General features: G+C 38.5%; 1 protein-coding gene across 2 annotated transcripts in view; it reads left to right on the forward strand.

The window, feature by feature from the left end:
- The first annotated feature begins 911 nt into the window (after nt 1-911).
- Nucleotides 912-24245, forward strand: part of CDH11 (cadherin 11) — a 111077-nt gene continuing 87743 nt past the window's right edge. Inside the window, exon 1 of one of the 2 annotated variants that reach the window (XM_048816443.2) lies at nt 912-1269. The gene's annotated coding sequence lies outside the window, so the exon portion shown is untranslated. Of the gene's footprint in view, nt 1270-1689; nt 1925-24245 lie in introns of those variants that run through there. The other variant, XM_048816444.2, reaches the window with a different exon arrangement.

The following is a 24245-nucleotide window of genomic DNA, read 5'->3' on the forward strand; positions in this document are numbered from 1 at the left end:
TGTGAGTGTTTGAGAGTGGGGAGTAAGGCATCTGCCACTGCCATTAGTTTCTGATGGGTGGGCCTGGCTGTACTTTTCTCTGGAGGTCCATGAAATGAAAGGAGTCGGCCACGTCTGCTGTTTGCTGAGCAGCCTGGTATGGGGACTTGGCCCCTTCCTCTGGTTGTAGGGAAAATACCGCCAGTAGTCCTCAGACAACTAAAGACAGGGTGGACAGAGGGGTCTGGAAGAGGGATCGATCTCAAGCTCCACCTCACCTGCTAGAGCAGGGGGTCACGCAAACTCCTGCCCAGGGGAGGGCCCTGGATGGTAGGGCCCCGAGCCCTCCACCCTACCAACCAGAGCTGGCCAGGGCTCTCACCACATGGCAAAATTTTGAGGAAAATTTCGTAACTTTGAAAAATAGCAGTTGATGGGGTCGGCACCACAGGCATATGGGTTCGCCCAGTTCTACTAATAGCCCTGGCTGGAGTGGAGCAGGAGGGCCCCCTACTGGGGTGCGGCTCCTCCCACAGACGGGGCCCCCTGCTGGGGTGCGGCTCCTCCCCACAATCGGGCCCCCCCCCACAAACGGGGGCCCCCCTGCTGGGGTAGGGCATCCCTCATAAACAGGGCCCCCCTGCTGGGGTGCGGCTCTCCCCCACACAGCCAGGGATCTCCTGCTTCGGTAGCCACGGAGTCCTCCCTCCCCCTAGGTGGGCTCCCCCAGCCTGAGGAGACGGAGCAGTGGGTTAGCGGGTGGCCCCAGCAGCGTGGGTGGCCTCCGCCCCCAACACCCGTGGGGGTGGGGGTGGGGAAGAGGAGACGGCGGGAGCCAGGCTCCCTGAAGACCGCCCATGGCGGGGAGCGCCCCACATGGCCGTGCCGCAGCCACCCCTCCGGGGCAGCTGGGCCGAGGGACGGGGCGCCGGGCTCCTCCTCAGAGCTTCCCACGCCCAGCTCTCGCCCCGCCCGGGTCTCGGGGGGCGCCCGGGGAGGAATCGCCCTTGGCGGGGAAGAGAAGAGCCCGGGAAGAAGCCAGCGCCTCCAGCCTATTCCTTCCTCTCACCCCCCTTTGCTCTTCCTCCCTCCCCCGCTCCCGTCCCCTCCTTCCCCCGCTTCTAATTCCTGCCTCTCGCTCCGAGCCTCATTCAGCCGCCGCCGCCAGCGGAGCGTAACAGGCTGTGGACGCGGCGGGGTCTGTTCGGTGTCTACTTGTGAATGGGACTTGCCTCCTCGCCCTCCGCCGCAGGTGACCCAGGGAAGCGGCCAGCCCGGCTGGACTCCCAGGTAAGGCTCGGGGCCATGCCCTCGCTGCGCGGGGAGAGCGGGGAGGTTTGGCTGCTGGGGTTGCCTTTGAGGATGGGTGTTGGGGGGGGGGGGGAGGGGGAGTAAGTGAAGGCTGCTGCAGGGAAAGGAGCTGCGAGGTGGAGGGGCAGGGAAGGAGCGTTTCTGGTGGGAGATAGAAGCGGAGACGCTGCATGTCGCTCCCCTGCCCAGAGACCGAGGGAGCCGAGCCGGGAGGATGCCTCTGTGTGCGCTAGAAACTTGACAGCAGCGAAAGGCTGAGATTGGGGCGTGCTGCTGGAGACCTGTGCTGTGCGGGGTGCTCCTGAGCCCCTGGAGGGGACGGCCAGGCGCGCACACCCAACCTAGACCCTTTGCTTTTGGTCGGGAGGGGCTTGAGTACTGGGAAAGCCGTGCCAAAGGGTCCAGGAGCAACCGCCGGACGAGCACAAGCCACATCTGGCAACTCTTATTCCTAGCTCCTGGCTGGGTTTCTCTGCATCAGCTCCTCAGACTGGAGCTGACTGGGTTCCAAAAGGGGAAGAAGTGATCGTTCCGGAGGGGAAAGAAATCTCTTTGCGATTCAGGATTTTTTTGTTTCTTCAATTTTTCTTTGTCTGTGTGTGTGCGTTCAAAAAACGGTCCTCCGGATAAGCAGGTATTAAAAGAAACGAAGTGAAAAACAGCTTTTTCCCTTGCCATTGTAGCTCCCAATAGTGAAATGGATATGCAGAATGAGAGCGAAAATATGAGTGCATGAAATGAAAGATACCTTCTCCAGAATAGAAATGGGGCGGGGGGGAAGCGAGCAAGACTTCGATTTTCTGCTTGTTTTTAAATTCATACAGCAGTAGTCAAGGTACTAAGATGGTATCTATCTCTAGACTGGGTTAGTCTAAAAATCATTATGCTTTTGTTGGTCTATATGTAATCACAATCTCAATGAAGGTAAACTAGATGGAGCTTTAAGGCTGCACGTCCACATAAATACCATTAACTTTTAGAATAAAATCGCTTCCTGTGTAATCCTCCAGGAGCACATATTGCAATCTGACATCATAGTCATTACCTTTCATCGATATGCTCATATATGATCTACTCTTTTAAAAATATGAATTTGGCCAGGATAGGACTGAAATAAGCCAGGTAGCATATACTGGGGAATGCTCTTTGTACCTTTGTTAAAAAGGGCACAGTGTGACTATGTAATACAGTATTTACCTACCGAAGTATCTACGACAAAGGATTCTCTTTAGCAACAGGAGTCACTAATTCAGAAAATGGCCTTTAATTTGGGGGAAGTTCATTTGTTTTTCACATTCCAATGGTTTGTAACTCATTGGAAAGCACTTTCTTCCTGTTGATTTGTGTTGATATAAGAATTTCACAGACCATCAAACCTCTATTAAGAAATCAAATATTTATAATTATTTAATAATAAAACTGTTGAATGCAAAAAGCAATAAATAATTCCAAAGCAGAGATGCTCAGACATATCTGGTGAAGTATGCAATATACTTATTTTTTTAAAGCTTGCAATATTTCAAGATTTATGTGGTTTCCTAGGTAAATATCACATTTTTTCTCTACTCCAGTTAAAATGTCAATAAAAATGTTGTATTTAGTTTGGGGGTTTTGCAATAATTAATCTGAAGTGGGCATAAATTAATTCCTTTTCCACTGGGATTTGAAACACAAATCAATGATCATTTGGGTCTTTGGATTTTTTTATATGGACATGCAAATGCAGATGTTTTCTTATGAGCAAAAAATTTATAGCACATCAGCACAATTCTTGATGTTGGAAGATAAGCAATAAAGAACAGGAGAGAGAATAATGCAAGCTAGAGCAAAGGAACCAAGCTTCATATCTTTATTCCAAGAAGCCTTTTTTCCTCCCTACCACATTTCTTCTACGTATTAAACCCTAGAAAACATAAGTTTCTGATTGCACTTCCAAAGCAGTTTCCCTTGCTATTGCAGGAGAACAAAAAAAATAAAATAAAATAAAGTTACAAAACAAAGGACTACAGATCTTACAAAGGAATATAGACCTCTATAGGAAAACAAGTTAGAAATCACCTTGTGATTAGGATTTTCTGGTGGAAATATTGAATTTCTATTTAAACCCGAAGCTTAATACTCTAATATGAAGAAATAAGTATGATTGGAATATGCTATTTGTAGACTTCTCATAGCAGCTTAAACTTTGCTGAAATACACAAAGTCTGCTTATATAAGTGTTTTTGTCTGTAAAAATTATGATGATCTGGACTAGATCATTATTACAGAAGCAATTATAATAAACTGTGTTAACAGATGGGATAAGTAACTGCAATTTGTGATTGGCAATTTCTGAATGAAGACCTTCATAGAAAAATGTCGATTGAGAGACTGGATCATAAAATGAAATTATTTCTGTTGCACAGCACATTTGGAGCAATTATAAGGGTTAGAAAGAATCTCATGATTTTTCTGCTAAAACATGTCATTTTTATGTGTTATGCGAGTTCAAGTGCAATTAACTTACCATTCTAATAAAGTTGGAAGTATTGCCTTTTGTTCAGTTCAGGATATATGTACCAACTTTGGAGTTGCAGTAGCTTAGGAGGCTACATTTTCCACAGATTATTTAAACAAATAATGAGACTAAGCAGAACATATTTTTACTACAGTATTCTTAAAAAGGATGTTCTTTGTAGTTCAGGTATTGAGCTGGTTTTTATAAAAATATAATGCAATTTCAAACTTCTTTAAAAATTAGTTCTCTTTTTTACTTAGTGTGTCTCTATTAAAATTATTTGAATCCATTCTGAATCAGATGTTTTGCCATCAGATGTTAGTGTGTGAGAAATAATATTTTCATCTCGACTTGTTTCACCTGAAACCATTAAGCAACATACCTACAAAACATATTTGTTGGTGGCAAAGCCACCATATGTACGTAAAGCTCAGAATCTATAGGCAATTTCGAATAACATGATAACTTTTTTTTAAAAAATGGCACTTTGGTTTTCACAGTCCCTTTCTTGGGCCCAATTAAAAGGCCATTGAAGTAAACGGAAGTATTCCCACTGACTTCAATGGACTTTGGATCTGGCCTTGATGCATGTGATTTAAGAGGGCTTCATTTTATAGTTAAGTACTGTCATCTCATTTCACTGTCTAACTTACTCTCCGCATTCATTTTTTTTCTCAGTGGTACTACCAATAAATTGAACAATATTGAATGTATCCAAGTGTATATTGTTAAAATTCTCCCAGTGACATAGGGGTAAAAGGGGGTGGGGGAGGACTCTAATTGTGTATTTGAGTTATATTGTTGAAGATCAGGGGGTTCCAAAACATTCTCCTAGAAAGTATAGTTATTTTTTCATTTTGAATACTGTCCTCCAAAACTACATATACAGGATTACTACCCCTCCCCCCTTTTTTGTTTTTGTGTAAATAGTTTGAAGTAATTAAAAGATGGTTATAAGACTATATTTGATACATTTATAAATTAGAGGATTGATTTGACTAAAAGATCTCAAGTTTTGAAAGTGGTTTTTACAGTACTTATTGCTGAACAAACTGATCAACAGGTCTCTGGATCGGTTTAAAAATTATGTTGTTTTTTTTAAAAGTTACAGAAGTAAGGAATCAAGAGGAATTTATATCAAATTCCTCCAGATTTACTAAACTGGACATTATATAGTTTAATGTCTCTGAAGTAACTGTGTTAGTAAAGAAATGGTAGCTGTAAGTCTGTTTCTTTCATGTATAACGAACGGTAGCTGGAAATTTGGGGGACTCTAAATTTGGTAATTGTTCTTTCAAAGGCATTACACTTGTGAGCACTAGAGGGCACTGAAGCTCTTCTCTAAATCATTTCTAGTGGCCCATCTGCTTCTCAGGGCACTATGAAAAGACGTTTTGTTACTACCAGCATTGCAGGCCCTCCCAGGGGAGACAGAATTCAATCTAGCTGTGGTTCAGGCTAATGCTCAGGCAGTTTGTCAGGATTAACATCTTTCTAGTCAGTGGATCGTGTTACCTTCAGCATCATATTACCACCTTGGAGTTCACTGCAAAGTTTTGAAATCATGTAACTTTAGATTGTATGAGGAGTGACACAGCTGGAGTCTAGGTGTAAAATAAACAGTATCTGTTCTCCCAGCAGCAATGATTTTTAAGGGATTTGCTGCTTCTTCCTCTGTCTTCCAAAAAAAGCATCAATCCATGATAGGGAAAGGGAACAAATGTAGAGACAGAGAGAGGAGAAAAAGTAATATGATAAAAATTACTGGTAATGCTTGGGATAATGTCTTAGTACCTTCTTCCCAGTGATGGAGGATATTTGGAAAAGACTGAAAGACACTTTAGACAAGAAACAAGCATGCATTTTATATTCAAATAGTCAAATTCTGCTCCTATTTACACTGGAGTAAACTGGTTTACATCAGTGCAACGGAGAACAGTATTTGGCCCAAAGCATCCCAGCTGTCATTTTGCAAAACACTTTGGTATACAGAATTCAAAAACATATATAACTGATAATTGAAAAATAAGCTATTACTAACTAAGCTATTACTAAATAAGCTAATAACATGCAGAAATGGCATATAACAAAATATTGATTTTAAAATGTTAATTATTGGCATATGAAATTCTAAATCAATCTGTAGTAAGTACTGTTCATACAATTTCTGATTCCAGTGTTTGGCTCTATTTGGGCTGAAATTCAGACGTATTACCTGAAGTTTAGATGACTTACAGAAATTTTAGCATATGATAGCAACAGCAGAAATTCTCATGGATACAGTTTAATGATAGTTACAAGGTCTCATTAAATCATATCAGTCAGTTAACTTCAAATATAAATTATATACGTTATTCTATAGTAGTGTGTAATGATTAGAGTTGCTACATACTTTAAGAGAAAATGATGATTGCCCCCGCACAGACATACTGGGGTGCAGAGTCCCTTTCCTTCCCCATCCTCAGTGCACCTATAGCATCCATAATGCTCTTAGCTGTTGTCAAAGAGGATGGATTTACGTTGCCAGTGGTGCTCAAGGCCCACAAGGGAACATCTAGGTGTGGTTGGTTCATCTGCAGTGCCTGCCCACCTTGCAAGCCAGCTAACATTCAGAGGCTGATATCAAGTGGAGCAGCCAGGACTGCTGCTGGCTCCTTTGTGGAAGAAGGCATTATCCCTTCCTCTGCTTGACAAAGACATAATGCTTTCTACTGTAACTGGCTGGGTGGTTCAGTGTTTTCCAAACCTCCAGGCCCCACAGTGCTCAGCTGGCTCCAGAAGCCGTAATTTAGCTCTTCAGTTTTAAAATGCTGTCTTAAGCAAATGCTAGTTTGTTGCTTCAAACTTTTGCAATGAAAAAGAATCCTCTCCCTTCTGAATCAGCTAAAGAATTCATCAACGTTCTTAATTGTATTGGAATGGATACTGAGTTGAAGTAGTAGAAATCAATCTAAATGGATTATAGGAGCAAGAATTAAACGAAGGGTGAAAAAGAGGATGCAGGGTTTTCCAAAATAGTACTGGTCTAACACTATTGTATATTTTCAAGAATAAATTATTGTTATAATGATGACTTAGTAGTTCATCACCAAAGAAATAAAACATACCACAATGGGGCAGATATACAATAGCAACATTATGAACTAAGTATGCAACTCATTAGAGATTAATTAATATTTATTGTAAAGTAAACAACATTGAACAGAACTCCTGCTGATACATTTAAAACAGAATGAACCCAAGTGTAGAAAACATCAATATATCTAAGATGCAAATGCTTTGAGATTTCATGTTACTGAACAAGTAAGAGACCATACTGGCTCTCATTTAAAACAGTGGCAGAGCTCCCATTGATGCCAGTGGGAGGCAGGGACCACATTGCTCAAAGGCTGGGATAAAGTACAGAAAGAATGAAGTTCAACATCCTTTGAAAATACAATTTACAGAATTTTAAGGTTTGTGCAAGGTGATGGTTTGATAGCACTAAGAACTCAGCTCCATTTATCCACCAGACATGTACTGCACTCACAGTGCAAGTTTCCCCAGGCTGCTACACAAGCATGCCTCAGTCCTGTTCTAGGGAGAGTCTAGATCTAAGAGGTTACTTCATCCTCTGTACACACAGAACTCTCGGTCTCCCCAGTGAAACTGGCAACTGGGGGCACCAACTGGGATATTATCGTACGGACATTGTGTCTGCTTGGAACAGGACTGAGAGCACCATTTCATTTCAAATGCAGCACTAAACATCCACAGACATTGCCAATTTGGGGCAGGTTAAAAACGATACCTTATCCTGTTACCTTTCTCCTGAGTCATCCAGTCTGTTGAAGAGATGCTTCAAATGTATTGCATTTCAGTGGTCATAAATTTTGCATAATACTTGCTTATAAGTATTATCTGTTTGCTTTTGTATTTCTGCATAAACTGATGCTACAAAACCCTTGTGCAAATGTGATTTTTATCCCAGTGAGGCTACTGGTGTGTACTTTCAAATAAAATAATCCAGAAACATATTGAGTCTCAGTGGTTGAGTTAAATAGTTAGTTACATGCATGCATATCATTCTGCCAAGAATAAGTCATAATTGAGTGTAAACCAGATGTGATAGCTCTATTGGAATCTGACTAAACCCTATTTCCATGAATGCTAAACTGTTTTATTAATACACACATGTGTCGGCATACAGTCATACATTTAAATGGTCGGCCCCGCCTTGATTGAAAGTAATTATCTCAAAGCTCTTGGCTGCCCCTAATAAATGAATACTATATTATCCCCTTCCCCTTTTTTCACCCACTAATTTAATTTTGTATATAGATTTGTAAGGCAAACAAAATCAATGGATTTGGTGTAAACTTAGTTTAGAATTTCATGTTAAAATGTTAGTACCAAATTAAAAAAAAATACGGTGCAAGTCTCAGATTCAAGCCTTTTGGGGTTTTTTAAGGTGATTTCAACACATATTTTTCATTTCAAAGGCAATCATGTTTTAACTCAGACAACATAAAAAGGATACAACTTTTAATTTGTTCTATAAAAGTAAAAAGAAAAGGAGTACTAGTGGCACCTTAGACACTAACCAATTTATTTGATCATAAGCTTCTGTGAGCTACAGCTCACTTCATCGGATGCATTCAGTGGAAAATACAGTGAGGAGATTTATATACACACAGAATCTCTCTGGTCACTCCATTACAGACCTAAAGGTTGCAATATTACAACAAAAATACTTCAAAAACAGACTCCAACGAGAGACTGCTGAATCGGAATTAATTTGCAAACTGGATACAATTAACTTAGGCTTGAATAGAGACTGGGAGTGGATGGGTCATTACACAAAGTAAAACTATTTCCCCATGTTTATTCCCCCCCCCCACTGTTCCTCAGACGTTCCTGTTAACTGCTGGAAATGGCACACCTTGATTATCACTACAAAAGGTTTTCTCCCCTCCCACCCCCCACCCTGCTCTCCTGCTGGTAATAGCTCATCTTAAGTGATCACTCTCCTTACAGTGTGTAGGATAACAACACCCATTTTTTCATGTTCTGTGTGTGTATAAATCTCCTCACTGTATTTTCCACTGACTGCATCCGATGAAGTGAGCTGTAGCTCACGAAAGCTTATGCTCAAATAAATTGGTTAGTCTCTAAGGTGCCACTAGTACTCCTTTTCTTTTTGCGAATACAGACTAACACGGCTGCTACTCTGAAACCTTCTATAAAAGTGAAATTCAACATTTATGCCTTGGTTTTAGCTAATTAATTAATAACTGAACTAATAAACTTTGTGATATAAGGATTTTAAGTAAGCATGTCTTCTCTTTTTGGTATTTGAACCTGTAATAATAGTATTAAAAGAAAATGGTTCTAACTGGGATTTTTTTTAAAAAATTCTTCTTGAATAGTTAGGGCTATTTTTTTTGGTGGTCTTTTTTGTTTTTTGTTTGTTTGTTTGTTTGTTTTTTAAGTTCCTTGTGATTAATTGCAACATTTCAGCAGCTGTGTGGTTACTTTAGGCTAGTTTTTGATACCCTTAGTAATTTTAACTCCACAATAAGTTCCACTGACTTCAGTGAGACTTCTGTGGTGTAAGGTACAGCTCAACATGAATAAATTAATGGTGACCCTTTTGTAACAGTTGATTTTCTGCAAATTATCCTTTTGGATTTTCATGGATCTTTGTGGATCTGGCGAAGGCAAAGTTTTCAGATCAGAACTTCTACCAAGCAAAGAGTCAGTCCTTATTTATGGTATACTTGGTGATATACTGCCTCTAGTTAGTCACTTATGGCTACCATGAAGCTCATTTTGGCTCACAAATCAAGATGGACTTGTGTTTTTCTTTACTGGAAATAATTTAGAACCAGGGTAGTAACTCTAATAATCATTTAGTGAGGAATAGACAATACTGGATTGAAATGGCAGGATGCTGTCAGATTAATCCAACATATGTAGCAGCATGCCAAACATACTGCATGTGATCCTCCCCATTCTGTCATTAGGAATGAGCAAATCTTTACAGCTAAAATAAGAATCAATTCAAATTTCATCCAAAATTCCAGTGAACCTGAACAGAGTATCATTTGAGCATAACCCTGATTACCTCATTATTTTCCGATTGTGCATGGGTTTGTTTGTTTTTTTTGCAAATATCCGCCTAATACCTGACAGTGCAAATTGTTGAGACTTACCGTTCTTGCAAGATTTCAAGCCCAGATATAAGAGGTTCACAGAATTTGAATGGGATTCGAGCAGCTAATATCAGTTTCTGATTGTAAAGGTTTTTTTTCCCCTTTTTTATTGATTTACATTTTCACAGTTGTGCAAAATTATGGGTTTTAAACTTGTTTTATTTGTCTTGATTTTAAATGTTTACTGTGGTGGGAAATTATGGGGGAGGGGTCAGTCAGACAATAATTATTTCATGACATTAGCCGTTGAGATTCAAATAGTTAAAACACATTGTCAACATCACATATCAATATATATATAAGGTGAATATCCTTAAATCAAACTCTAATAAGTTTTCAAGCAATATTGGCTGTAAATTTCAGTTATTTTAGATGGAAATATTTTTGTTGATTTATGTATGTATGGTGAAATCAACATTTACTGACATCTACTAATAAAAATCTAATCCTTCCAAGCCTCATCATATTCCAGTTCCAGTTAGAACTTGCAGCCCAGAGAACAAGTCCGATCAATATGTATTGCAGTAGTTTACAGTGGGGTTGCAATGCTACATACTATTTATTGCTCTAAAGTGAAACATAGTACATTGCAACAGCAATATGTTTTTGCATATGCAAGGCCAGAACAAATAGTAAGACCAGTAGTTGGAGGCAGACTAGATTATCATAATGGTCCTTTCTGACCTGAGAATCTACGAATCTAAGAATTGTTTAATAGTCATGTGAAACATGCTGCATTCACAAACAGTGGAGGCCCACTGACTATTTGGGCCTAATAGTCAACTTTCAGATACTGAAGTTATTGCACTTTTTAGAGAAAGAGAGATGTTGTGGGTTTTAGGAAAGAATCTCTTTGTTAAAAATTGGTTAGTGCCAACCCACTATAAAAAAGATAAATTTGCAACTTTCAGATCCATCTTGAAACCTTCTCTTGCATTCTTTCTGTGTCCTCTCCTTTTCCATATAGGATCTTGCCAACAGTTTCAAAGAAAAGTTGGACAAGGTCCACTATGACCGCCTCTTGTGCCCCTCCTTTCCAGCACCCTTTTCTCCTTCCTCCTTGTTATCCACTCAGAGACTTCCTTTCCTTCCTCTTTCACATGCCCCAGTGAAGCTAGCCCTTCCTGCCACTTGAGCTTCTTTGCCTTACCAATCTGTCTCTCCACACATAATGACAGGTTTCAGAGTAGCAGCCGTGTTAGTCTTTAGCCACAAAAAGAAAAGGAGTACTTGTGGCACCTTAGAGACTAACAAATAATCTGTCTCAGTTCAATCCTGGATTTCTACTGATCTCTTGGGCATCTACTCCTCAATGTCTTTCTATCAACATAAATATAACATGGCCAAACTGAGTTCATATCCTCACTCAAATCCCCCATTCTCTGTAGACACAGCCAATGTTCTTCCTGGCCTATAACTCCTCACCCTTGCATTGCACATCCTAGTGTGTCCAAATGCTGCCACTCCTTTCTGCATGCTGTCTATAAGACCCATCCTTTTCTGTCGGTCCAGATTGCAGGCTCTGGCTGTTATCCCTTCATCTTGCTGATTAACATAACCACTTCCTCTCTGGTCTCCCAGACTCCCACATTACCCCTCTTGAGTCCATTCAAAATGCTTATTCCAAGGTTGTATTCCTTGCCAATTGATCTAACCACATCACCCCGATAACTCCACTAACTTCCACTTCTCTAAAGCATAAAGTTTTAACTTTTTGTCATCATGTTCAAGACCTCATAATTTTTGCCCCTCTTCATTGCCACTTTGTCTCTTTTTGCATACCCTCCCTTCCTGTCTCCTCCATCACCGGCCTCAATACCCCATTCATCCATTTTCGTGGCAAACATCTTTGGTTAGTGCCAAGCCACTATAAAAAAGAGCTATAGAGCCTTTTTCTATGCTCTCCTGTCGCAACATATCTGGAATGCCCTGGCTAAGCTGATCTGAAAGTCCCCACCCTCTCCTCTTTAAAGCCCATCTTTAAGAACCGCTTCGGCTATCAAACCTAGATGAAATTAACCAGAACATTACTTTATGAAATAAATAAATTGATATATGAAACCCCTCAAGCTCATCTTTTCAGTACAGCACGTTGTGCACTGGTCATAACTGGATACATGGGTAATCTCAGATACTACCCTAAACTTCTTTATTGTCTTGTTACCCACCTGTGGCTACACATTGTCTAGGTCGTAGACTTCAAAGATCAAGGTCCTTGTTGTCTTTCTGGTTTGCTAGGTGCATGCAAGCTAAGAGGTGCATATAGAAAATTATAAATAATAACTTTATGTTGTGCTTTAATAAATTCCTATCTTAGTTCATTAATAAGCAACAAAACCCCACTTTTAAGTAATATGATATTGATGCAAACTGATAAATGATGAAGCAATCACAGAAAAATGGTATTCCACCTTAACTCACTCTCCCATCATTCTTAAATTGATCTGTTGTGCCTAGGTAGTACATCTTGAAACCTTCTCTTGCAGTATGTGGTTCAACTGGGACATTTACAGTTAGAATCACAGAAAATTATGGATACAGTTTCACCCTTGCATCACAGTTTTCAATTTGTTTGTCTGCTGCTTTTCAGTGACGTTGGAACATATACTATGCTGTAATATCACCAGTACCGATGAACTCCATTGAAGCATGAAACCCATAGGCTGTCTCCATACCCCAATAGGGTTCAGTAATTCTGTAGCTTATGCAAAGGCATCTTATGATAGTAGGTGGAAACTGGGTCTATCAGATATGGAAGCATTCTGAAAGATGAAAATCAAAGCATATTTTAAAATGCTAATACATTGACTACCCCTTTTAGATTGCCAACTGGAGATATTCAGCACATATTTGGAAAATAACAGAATTTTGCACTTTATGTTCAGAAATCCTCTTTAAAAGGAGCTATGTCAGTGAACTGATAGGCTTCCAATTATTGGACAAGCTGATTTTTTAGTTAGTTATAAAAGTGGAAGAGAGCCTTTGAAACAATGAATCTTTGTCAATTTGTCAATTAAAATTAGTCATATTGATTAAAAAGAAAAGAAATGCAATCATCATTAGTTCAGGCAAAAATCCATCTCGTTTCAGGAAAGCATTTAAGAGTGTGCTTAAAGCTAAGCACATGCTTATGTGCTCTTCTGAATCAGAGCCTAATTTTATTTAAACTAAGAGATCATGATAGAAATGTAAACTACAGAGATACAAATATATCACCATTCTTAGAGTTGGGTCAACAATGGAACTCCCTTTGTTTCCCAACATGGGCAATAGAATAAATTAGGACCTAGAATTGAACTACTCCTGGATTTAGTTTTTCAATATTGAAAACAAACCACCCTCAAATTTGCTTATTTTTGTAATGTCATACTTTATATATTTATAAGTATAATTGTTTCTTTTTATATGATTAGGGAAGGCTTCCACCTTAATCAATTATATAGACAAAAATATATTAAAAAGAAGTTCATTTATTGAAAACAATTATGCAGTTTGCAACAAAGACCCCTGGACAGTATATCATGTATTATATCTTATGCGATCAGCATCTATTTATGTAAATAGTAAATGGACTAAAGTCTGCCTACAGTCACTCTGGTGTAAATCAGAGTAACTCCCAGGACATTAGTGGAATTACTCTGATTTGCACTGGTGTTAGTGAAGAGGGAATTTGGTCCAGTATTTTAAACCATTTTTTGTTATTACGATTACCTCAGTTTTTACAATAATAACCATATCTTTTATGACTAAAACCACTTTTGAAGCTAGCTGCATTAGGCATGCAGTCCACACACTATCAGATGTGAGAAATTGCACTAATATAACTTTAATTTTTCAATCACATTGAACAAGAAATGAGTTTGGCTGAAATAATCAAGTCTATAGCGAAAATGCCAACTCTGATACTTACCAAGATGTGATAGTTGCTTGTTGTCTTGACCTTGGGTTTTTTAACGTTGAGCTAGAGGTTGAAAAGGGTGCTAACTGTAATTACTCCTTTCATAAGGTTCTGTTGGCCATAGTCTGCGGCAGACTTGAACCAGATTGTCTACATATATCAGCTTGCTGACTAACTGGGTACCAATCTGTTTTTTATTCTCATAGCCATTAAATGCTGTTTTTATGACCAACATTAATTGACAATTCAGCCTTTTTGAACTTCCTTTTTAAAAATAAAACAAATCAGCATGTTCTTCCTGTTGGGTGAGGGGCCGGTAGATGTAGGGAGATTTGTCTAATAATTGGATTGTTGTTTGTTTGTTTTACTTAAAATGTGAACAAAGCCACTATTTTCACATTAAAGGTCTACAAAAAATATGATTTTTCCAGGGCTTGAATACTTTTTTTGCTCTAAGAAATAGCCCTATTTTTTCTTCAAAATTTGTCTATTTAAACCTGAAAACTAGTCCAATTTTATTAGACATGGGCCCATTTTCAAGTTCAATATGAAATGCATAAAACCTTTAATGTTAGAAGTTAATTTCCTTAGAAATATTTCACCACTGTAAATACCTCTGACAACTTTTTATTCTCCGAGTCACTCTTTTGGACAGTTTCCTATATCACCTGTTGTTTACTTATGTATACAGTACCTGTGACTATGAAGTAAATAAAATATCACACAAAACATTAGCCTGCTCTACCATTCTCCCAAAATCATACGTATTTTTCCTTTGGGGCTTCTCAAAAGGCCACAAACTTTATTATCCAGCAAATTAGTAACATATCAAATGTTTTAAATGAAGTCATGAATTTCTATCTATATCCACATGCACAGAATTATGTGCCTGTTATCTTTAGTAAGCCAGGCATATTCATTATGCCTTATTAATTCTATGCCCTTGTGAATTGAGATGTCAGTCTGAATGACACAATTCCTTTTCACCCCTGTTCCTTGAAGGAAGGACAGCTTTCTGCCACAAATGCTACCATGGAAGTCGTCCCTCAAACCTACTTTCCTCAGATCTCAACAGCCTGGTGAGGCTATTTCCACAGTCAATCTCAATGCTCATAAGAGTTTCAGGTGATAGCTCCTTATACAGTAGTTAAGCCTTCTATAATCTATAAGTCCTTTTTAATGACCTCTCCACCCCCCCAGAAGAGGCCACAGAATGCATAGGGAGAGGTGCAACTCCCTATCTCTGGGTGAACCCTTAACCATCTACTTCAGCAGTGCAGATAGGCTGAGGAAACAGGGTTGGAGCCACTTTAGGTTTAGGAAGATCTTCTGGCTGGGAAATTCCTGCTAAGTGGTGCAGTGGAGCTATCTTGTAGTCCTAGAGCCTGCCAGGAAGCTGAGCCCTGGTGTAAACTTAAAATTTTGATCGACCTAGCTATGTTGCTCAAGGATGTGAAAAATTTGTGTCCCTGAGTTCAGTTGGTAACCCAACCTAGTCTCAGGTGTAGATGCTGCTAGGTTGATGGGAGAATTCTTTCTTTGCTCTAGCTACTGACGCTTGAGGAGATGGATTACCTACATTGACAGAAAAACCCCTTCCATCAATGTAGGAAGTATCTATGCTGTGGTGCTACAGTAGCATAGCTATAGCTGAAAGTGTGATTTCCATTCCTTCCATACAACCCCCTACTTTGGTTAACAAAACATACTGACTCTGTCTTGATGCAGAGAAGGGTGGAATTTCACCTCAAGAGATTTAAGGATTTATTTTGTGACACTGAAGCTTAATTAACTCAGTCGTACACCCACTTCATTATGAGGATCCATTATTGGCTGATCCTGCCCCATCTATAAACCTAAACATTCCAAATACATTTACATTTTAAAACAAAAATGTAGTATTTCCTCATATCTTTTGTGCACAACTGTCAATAAGGGCCCCATTTTCAAAGGAGGTGGAGTTCTATGTGTCCATAATATGCACACTTCTTAGGCAAAGCCAGCTTTCTGCATGGAATAAAATGTCATGGGCTTGCACATGTAGTGTACTGTTTCTGCATGCAATAATCTAATTGACACGCACAATACATGCCCGCATACATATTTTGTATACCTAAAACTAGGTATCATATTTTCAAAAATTTGGTCCTAAATATGAATTTATTTTTTTACATTGAAATTTAGTTAACTCTGTCAGAAAACCACTTTCTTATGAGGATCTGTTTTTAGACACTACTGGCTGATTTTGCTCTATATCAGATATGTAATGTAAATATGAAGACAAGTTAATTCAACTGGAAAATCATTTCAGTATGAGCGTTTTTTCAGACACAGAGAGTGGAGTTTGATTTAACCCCTTCCGCAATTAACTACCTACCAGGTGTGTGATACAAAACTGACCCCCTTGTGCAGAATAGCAAAACTGATACTGTATTTCCCCTTTGAAGTTCTAGGAACATTGGCTCTTTCAAAATGCTGCAAAGGCTGCTAGCAGTTGCAGCACACAGAGAAGGGGTTAAACATGGCATGGGCCAGCTACCTGCCTGGAGCTTCAAACAGACAAGTTCTACATCAAAAAATGATTGCAGCACTTCCTTGATCAAAGCTTAGGTAATTTAATTATTTTCCTTTATGAAACAAGAGTCCTTGAACAAGCCCAGGATGTCTGGATATTAGAATATGGGGAATTTATTGTTTCACTCCTTCTAATATCCCAACATCAAAGAGAGTTTGTCCTATAACCAAAGTAGTCAGAAGTCAAAGAACTCAAGCAAGGACTGGAGAGTGAAGCAAGCAGATGCGACTCATTTCCCCAGTACCTAAGTGAGCTGGAAATTAACCTGACTCCTATGTGGTAAGATATTTACCACAGTGATTTCTTGTATTTATTTTGTGTAACTAAACATCTGAACTGGACCATACAAGGTACTGAGTGAAATACTGATCTCCATCAACTGCTGTGAGCCTTTTTATTTTAACATTGTTTTTCTTGTTGCATGATTTTGCTTTGTGTCTTATATTGTGTTTTGTTAAATCAGTCTAGATTTACTAAATTTTAAATGAGTGAAGTAACTTCATCATACTTTCTGGTTCCAAAGAGCACTATCTAGTGTAAACCGTCTTGTCTTAAGAGTAAGCGGAAGAAGAACTCACAAACCTACTTGATTATCCAGAGGCTCTTGCCTAAAGACAGAAGAGGTCTGGTGACAGTAGTTCTGAGAAAAGAACAGTCTGCTGTCTATTGCACAGAACTTCTGTTGAATTCAACGGCAGTTGTTTTGTGTATGGGAGGAGTCAGTATTGGTCCCTGAATGTTCCAAGAAGTCCAACTGAAAGTATGTGTTGAGGGGACAGAAGAAGAGAGGAAGGTGAGAGCACATGAGTGTTGAAAATTCATATAATCTACCTCTTTCCTGTTCCTTCCAAGATTTGAGTTGAGGACTGAGTTCAGATCATTTGACTGGCATTACTAACACCCAGAACATGGCAGATAGATATATTTAAATGTGATTTTGTTTTGTTTTGGTAGAAAGCTGCGCTGTAATACAAAGGGGACTTAATCCTGCAAATGCATGAGTAAGTAACTTTGCTCCTATGAATAGCCCTATTGGATCATTTCACTTTCATTTTTATTTGGTCCTGCCTGTACTTTCTTCTGTTGCTCAGAAGGACTTCTCAGGACACTCAGGGCCCAATGCTGACACATTGCAGACTTTTATAGGCTACTCACATAAGTAAGGTTGCCAGACATCCGGTTTTTGACTGGAACACCTGGTTGAAAAGGGACCCTGTCAGCTCCTGTCAGCTCTGCTGACAGGGCCATTAAAAGTCTGGTCGGCGGCACAGTGCGGGGCCGGGGTTAAGCCAGGCTCTCTGCCTGCCTTAGTTCTGTGCGGCTCCCAAAAGTGGCTGCCGGCTCCCAAAAGTGGCTGCCAGCTCCCGGCAGCCCCTAGACACAAGGGCAGCCAAGGAGGCTCCACACGCTGCCTCCACCCCGAGGGGTGGCTCCGCAGCTCCCATTGGCCGGGAACCATGACATAAGTAAAGTTTCTCAGGTGGTGGACCAGGCCTTGCAGTGCAGATATTGGTGTACATGCAGTATGATCTCTGAATGAGAAATGTTGATATTTTCTCAATGCCTGCATTTGCCTTTATTGTGTTTTTTTGTGTGCATGCGCTTATGTGTGTGTGTATTCATGGGTTTAATCCTGAAACCAGTCCATTCAGAGGGATCTCTTTGTGCAGAGTACCTTGGCCCCTCTATCTATATATTTCAGCAGGGAACAGAAATTAAAGTAGCAGGAAGCAAGCTGCTAGAGGCAAGAAATAAATGTTACTACAGATAGTGAAAAATGTTTTTGAACATGAAAACAAAGTGATAAACTACAAAATATAAATAAAATAAAATATGGTAGGCTCTTCCTAGCTTCTCATGCTTAACTCTAAACTGATAGAGGTGCCCCAGATTTCTAATATTATGGGGTCTTTGGCAAACTGAATCATTTTATGAAATGTCATGACAATTGTTACAGTATAAAATATTTGCCAAACTGAATTTAATTGTTCTAAATACTGACATCACTTATCTCATAGAACCTGTCCCATATTTAAAATACAAAATCTCTTAGGGCCAGGTTCTGCCAGCCTTACTCATGCTGACAAGTACCTTAGTCCATGGGTACTCGCATTGAAATCAGTGGGACTACTTGCAGAGTAAGGTACTCCTCAGCATAAGTTAAGGGTGGCAGAATCTACCCTTACAAACTAATGCTCGGTTACCAAATAACCCTACCAGCCAATGAACTTTATAACCTCACTGAGTAAATATGCTAAATGAAATTTAACTATAAACAATAGTATTAAAGCAGATTCTAAATTCGTGACATAAGCCTGAGTTAATACATTTAATATAAAATCAAATTATGCCTTTGAAGCCATTCATCTTTCAAGTGCAGAATCTTTTATGTCCGAATGATTAATAAAATGGTAGTGTCTTGTCTTTAGTTTTAAATAGGCACATTTTAAATTATTACCATACAGTAGCCTAAAACCATAGTTTCAACAAAAGTGACCTAATGAAAGATACTGATTCGGACTTAAATACAATTACTTGGTTGGTATCACTGCAAACAAATGTGCAATATCATTGCAGATTGCATTGTAGTCTTGTTGCACAGTGTTTCCAACTAATTAACTTATATATACACCTTTCTCTAATGTCTATTTTATTTTCATTGTTGTGAGTAGAGTTAATTTAAGCAGAAATAATATGCAGTCCTAAATTTTCAATGGGAAAAAAGTGCAGAGGTATGAGTGGTTACTTTCATCTGTGAATAATATAGTGACAGTGCACATGCCTGTGCCATTACCAGAGGAGGAGGAATTGATTAGCAATAACACACTTCATTAACACTGCACTTTCTCAATCATAGTAATTGTGGCTCTTTCCCTAAAACATCAAGTGGAACAGGTTTCATTTCAACCAAATCAATCTAATGTGTTAAAATTTACATAATTTCCCCTCATTGCATTTGTACAGCAGCAGGATTTTTAATTTGCATTGTCTGTATAGTCTATAATCAAAGTGTTAAGAGCACAAGGTTTATTCATTATGTATGGCATGTGGTGACAAATTTACATAATAGGCTGCATCTTGCTGGTATATTACCTTTGTCTCCCTCCCCCACCTTTGCAATATTGGTGATAACTTATTTTCTATAAACCTGCTAATTCAGTTTCACCAGCCTCTGAGTTCCAGAGAGCATTTATTTAACAGAAATGTCCGTATAAAAAACTAATGCTGAAAGATGAAAATTCCTCAGGGAAAGCTTTCAGAATTGGACTAATTTTCCTGTTTCTAAGAGAAAGGTGGTATAAACCTACTCAGGTCTGGATTGCTACTGTACATTGAAGTTAAAAGTTATCATTACTGAAAGGAAAGATACCTATTTTACTTGTAATATGCAGGGGCTGTTATTATTTGGAGCCCATCCTGTGAGACATTTCAAATCTACGTTTGGGAATAAAACCAGTAAAGAAATGAAATACCACAAATATGAATCTCCATAGTTTAATTTCACCTGTTAGGGTCAAACTCTGCTTTTTGAAAGATAAAAGTACTTAAGACATTTTTTGGAGGAACTCTGCTACTGTTAAGTAACAGGAAAAATATAGGATCTTGATAATATTTGTGACAGATGAAAATGATATGTATAGGGATCAGTGTAAACCATTTGTTGGTTTATGTATCTAAGGCCCCTGTGGATTGTCACAAATCCAGACATAGCATGAGATTTGGCATTTGGATCTTTGAATTGGCCGAGATATATTCAAAAATGTATATATTAGACAGCTCCCTATTTACTGCTCAAATAAAGACACTCAAGAAAGAACTGTAATAGCATTGTTTGTTTGTTATATATATATTTAATTGGATGTGAAGTGCAGTGGGACATACTGCATACTCCATACTGCATACTCCATACTCATTAAAATAAATAAAATACAAAAGTTATTTTAGCAAAATTGGCTGTCATTTTCGTGTGATAAATTGTTCTGGCATACAAAGAAGTTGTACATTTTGCTCAATATGCCCACTTCTGGTCAAACAAAATCCTTTCTGGGGATCTGCCATCACAAATGAAGGAAACGTACAAATGGATGTTCATACTCCTTGGCATTATACTGGTGGATGAAAAGTTAACTACGGGGCCTGCAGTCAGTTCTCCAAATACAATTTATTGAATAAGAGCAAACATATTTCTTTGTATTTTTTTGTAGCTTGAGTTTTGCCATCCCTCCCTATCATATTTTCTCTTCTTTGGAATAAATTGGAGTATTTGTAGAGTAGAGATATACTCAACATCAGCAAGAATGGCAGAATCAGGATTTTATTAAATAAAATTATCACTACAAAAGTTTTTCCCCCCTCCTGCTGATAATAGCACATCTTAATTAATTAGCCTCTTAGAGTTGGTATGGCAACTTCCACCTTTTCATGTTCTCTGTATGTATATATATCTTCTTACTATATGTTCCATTCTATGCATCTGATGAAGTGGGCTGTAGCCCATGAAAGCTTATGCTCAAATAAATTTGTTAGTCTCTAGGGTGCCACAAGTACTCCTGTTCTTTTTATTAAATAAAGTATTTAGTAGTTACTAATTGTATTAATAGTGTAGTGGTTACCTGATTATATAAAAAAGTTCTTTAGGGTATAGTTTAGTACTTGACCATATTTAAATATTAAAGATATTTAGGATATTGATTCAATCCTTTCATGGAAACATGCACTAAAAATGGTTTTACTAATATATAATTCAATATGTCTGATATTACTTTAGTAGCCAGTTTGTAACTGTTGTACTTTACTTGTAAACTGAAATTGTCTGTGATATGAATGATTTTAGCCCAGATTAAATTAAGAAAAACATGAGTGTGCTACAGACGTGGTGACTTATATTTCAAAAAGCTGTGTAACACCATTAGCAGTAAAATATCTGACACTTGTGAGCATTTCGACCTTTGTAATACATTTAGAACAGGATTTCGTTTTATATAATACCTGTTATATTCAAAGCAATCCCAAATGCTTCACAAACCGATGCATAGATAGTGTTAGTGCAAAAACTTCATAGATGAAGAGAGAAATCATTAAACAACATAAATTAATTTATTTCTATATGAAAGAAGTTATGCAAAATCCAACTCAGTAGTCAACTATAGTCTGTATGCTCAAATAGTTTGTAAATAAGATTATAATACAAACACACCGCATTTGTAGATAAAGCATGGCAGGTTAAGAAGGTTACAAAGACATTTTCAAGCCAATTAAATATGGACAAAGAGAGAGAGTGCTAGGAGTCCAGCCAAGGAGAAAAGATGGGGTTTGAGATTATGCATTCATCAATAGCCAGGGTCTGGTGTTAATGTGATTATGCAGTTTGCAAATGACCACATTATTTATCTCTTGTCAACGTTTCACATAAATTGCTATTTATGCTGCATAAATCCCTTCATAAGCTGCCTCATTCACTTTTGAGCTTTTCTGACCACCATTTTACCTTCCATCCTTCTTCCTCCATGTCTGTTTGTAACTGAAAAGGAGTACTAGTGGCACCTTAGAGACTAACCAATTTATTTGAGCATAAGCTTTCGTGAGCTACAGCTCTCTTCATTGGATGCTCACGAAAGCTTATGCTCAAATAAATTGGTTAGTCTCTAAGGTGCCACTAGTACTCCTTTTCTTTTTGCGAATACAGACTAACACGGCTGCTACTCTGAAACCTGTTTGTAACTGGTTTCTCTACAAGGGACAGTCCAGAGAATTTTTTCCCTCTAATCTTACGATTAAAAGGACAAAGCACGAGTCAGCAAGAGAGAAAAGCTGTCCTTATAGGGGACAGTAATGAGAGCAAGACCAGTTATCAGTTGCCCAGTCCTTTTCTCAGAGGTAATGATGTCTTCTCTTTCTATTCACGTTCTTATACCATGGGGTCATCACTGTAATATCTGAGCGCTATTTGAAATGGGGGAGGGGTGGTGTGCAGTAGCTTTTAATCCACTCCTCTACTATATGCACAATTATGAGAACTGGTAGACACACCAAATTGATTTTGAGAGTTCTGAAAAATATTTCCATCAAACCTTGAACCCGCTTGAATTGCAAGTTTAAGGTTTGATGTTTCCAAAAGTCAGCACGTTCTTGTTGATTAAACACGCGCTGACAACACTTCAGCTGGAACTGACACTATGCTGCTTCTTCTTTCAGGTTTTCCTTATTCCTACCTAACAAAACGTAAGGAACTGCCTCATGACATCATAAGTTGTATCTGGGAAGTGGGGAGAAAAGGTGTGTGTAGGAATAGTACATATGAGGTCAATGGATCAATGATCGTTCATACCAGCTAAAGAGCTGTCCTAGGAGGGGAATTCCACATGGAGATTTGGTTTAATTGAACTTGAACTTATAAGCAAACTTACATGTTTGCTTCCAACACCTGTTAATTCAGCTGCTAGGTTCAGTTCAGAAAACCCTGTATAAACCAACACTTCAGGGTTTGCACAGCCCTACTGATGTGAGCTTTCCAGTAGAACAAGACCTGCTTTCACAGTATAAACAGTTTCATAGATAAACTACTCAATCTAAAATTAACACGATTTTTTCTTCATTCCAGTACAAATGTAAAAGCAATATATTTTAATCATACCTGCTGATCCATTATTCCCTTGTCCACCTGTACTTGGAGGTGCCAAGTGCTTTCCCCCACTTTTCATTCTATTTGATATTTAGTTCCCCTGTACTATGAGTTCAGTGGCTGGTTCTTATATATAGCAGATTTTGCTGGAATCTAGGTTTGTGACACTTCTTGTGATTAAGACAAATCTGCTTGATATGAGATGCTGGGGAAAATTAAAATAAAAATGTTTGTTAAAGCTTTAAGATTGTGTGTCTCAGCAGCTGGGTGCAGAAATTGGCCAGCACTTACATACACCAAGGGAAAATATACTTTAAAGTCCTTTAAAAATACTTAATGGTAGTACTGGGGTTTTGTAGATAAATATGAACAATTTTTTTCTTTAAACAAAAATATAATTTAACTATCAACTTAAGTCATATTTCTGTCTGAAAATGCCATACCTACTGTAGTTAAAGTAACACTTAAGTTTACTATAATTGAAAGAACCAAGTTAAAAAAAAATAAAAACAAAACCAACCCCCCCCACCTTTTTCAGGATTTTTTGTTTTTTTATGATGACAGCACTTTGTGTAGAGTGATTTTACTGCTCCCCTGCATAGCAACAATAGCATGGGAGCAGAAAAACTCTTAATTAAACCATTATTAAAGATTAGGTCTTACTATTTAAAGGGTGCTCCTCTACAAATTGGATTTTTTTCAATGATCAATTTATAAAATCAAGTTGACAGTTTTCTTTTAAGTTTTACTTTCAATTTCAAAGGAAATGGATCAGCTGGAAACAGACAAAATATTCCACTAATGAATTCATTTATTCTTTCCTTCCTTTATCCTTTTTTCAATTCAGGATATACACCAACATTCAATATTTAATAGGTTCTGGAAACTGTTGCTTTTAAATCAGAAAAGGATCAGAGCTATGACATTGCCGATTTTAGAGAAAAATGAAATGTCATGTAACTGGACTAAGTGATACGACTCTTTGTAAGACAATTTATATTTTTCTCAGCATGATTACATTTTATAAATATCCAGTGGTGACCAAGGTACGTTCTGATCTCTCAGGCTACCAGTACAGACTGATGGGTAGTTCTCTGCTCTCAGAAGGACAAGCAGCAACAGCAGCTAATAACACCACTAGAATTTTTGGCACCTTTTTACACTGCACT

Source organism: Caretta caretta, chromosome 12, assembly GCF_965140235.1.
Source record: "Caretta caretta isolate rCarCar2 chromosome 12, rCarCar1.hap1, whole genome shotgun sequence".
NCBI lineage: Eukaryota > Metazoa > Chordata > Testudines > Cheloniidae > Caretta > Caretta caretta.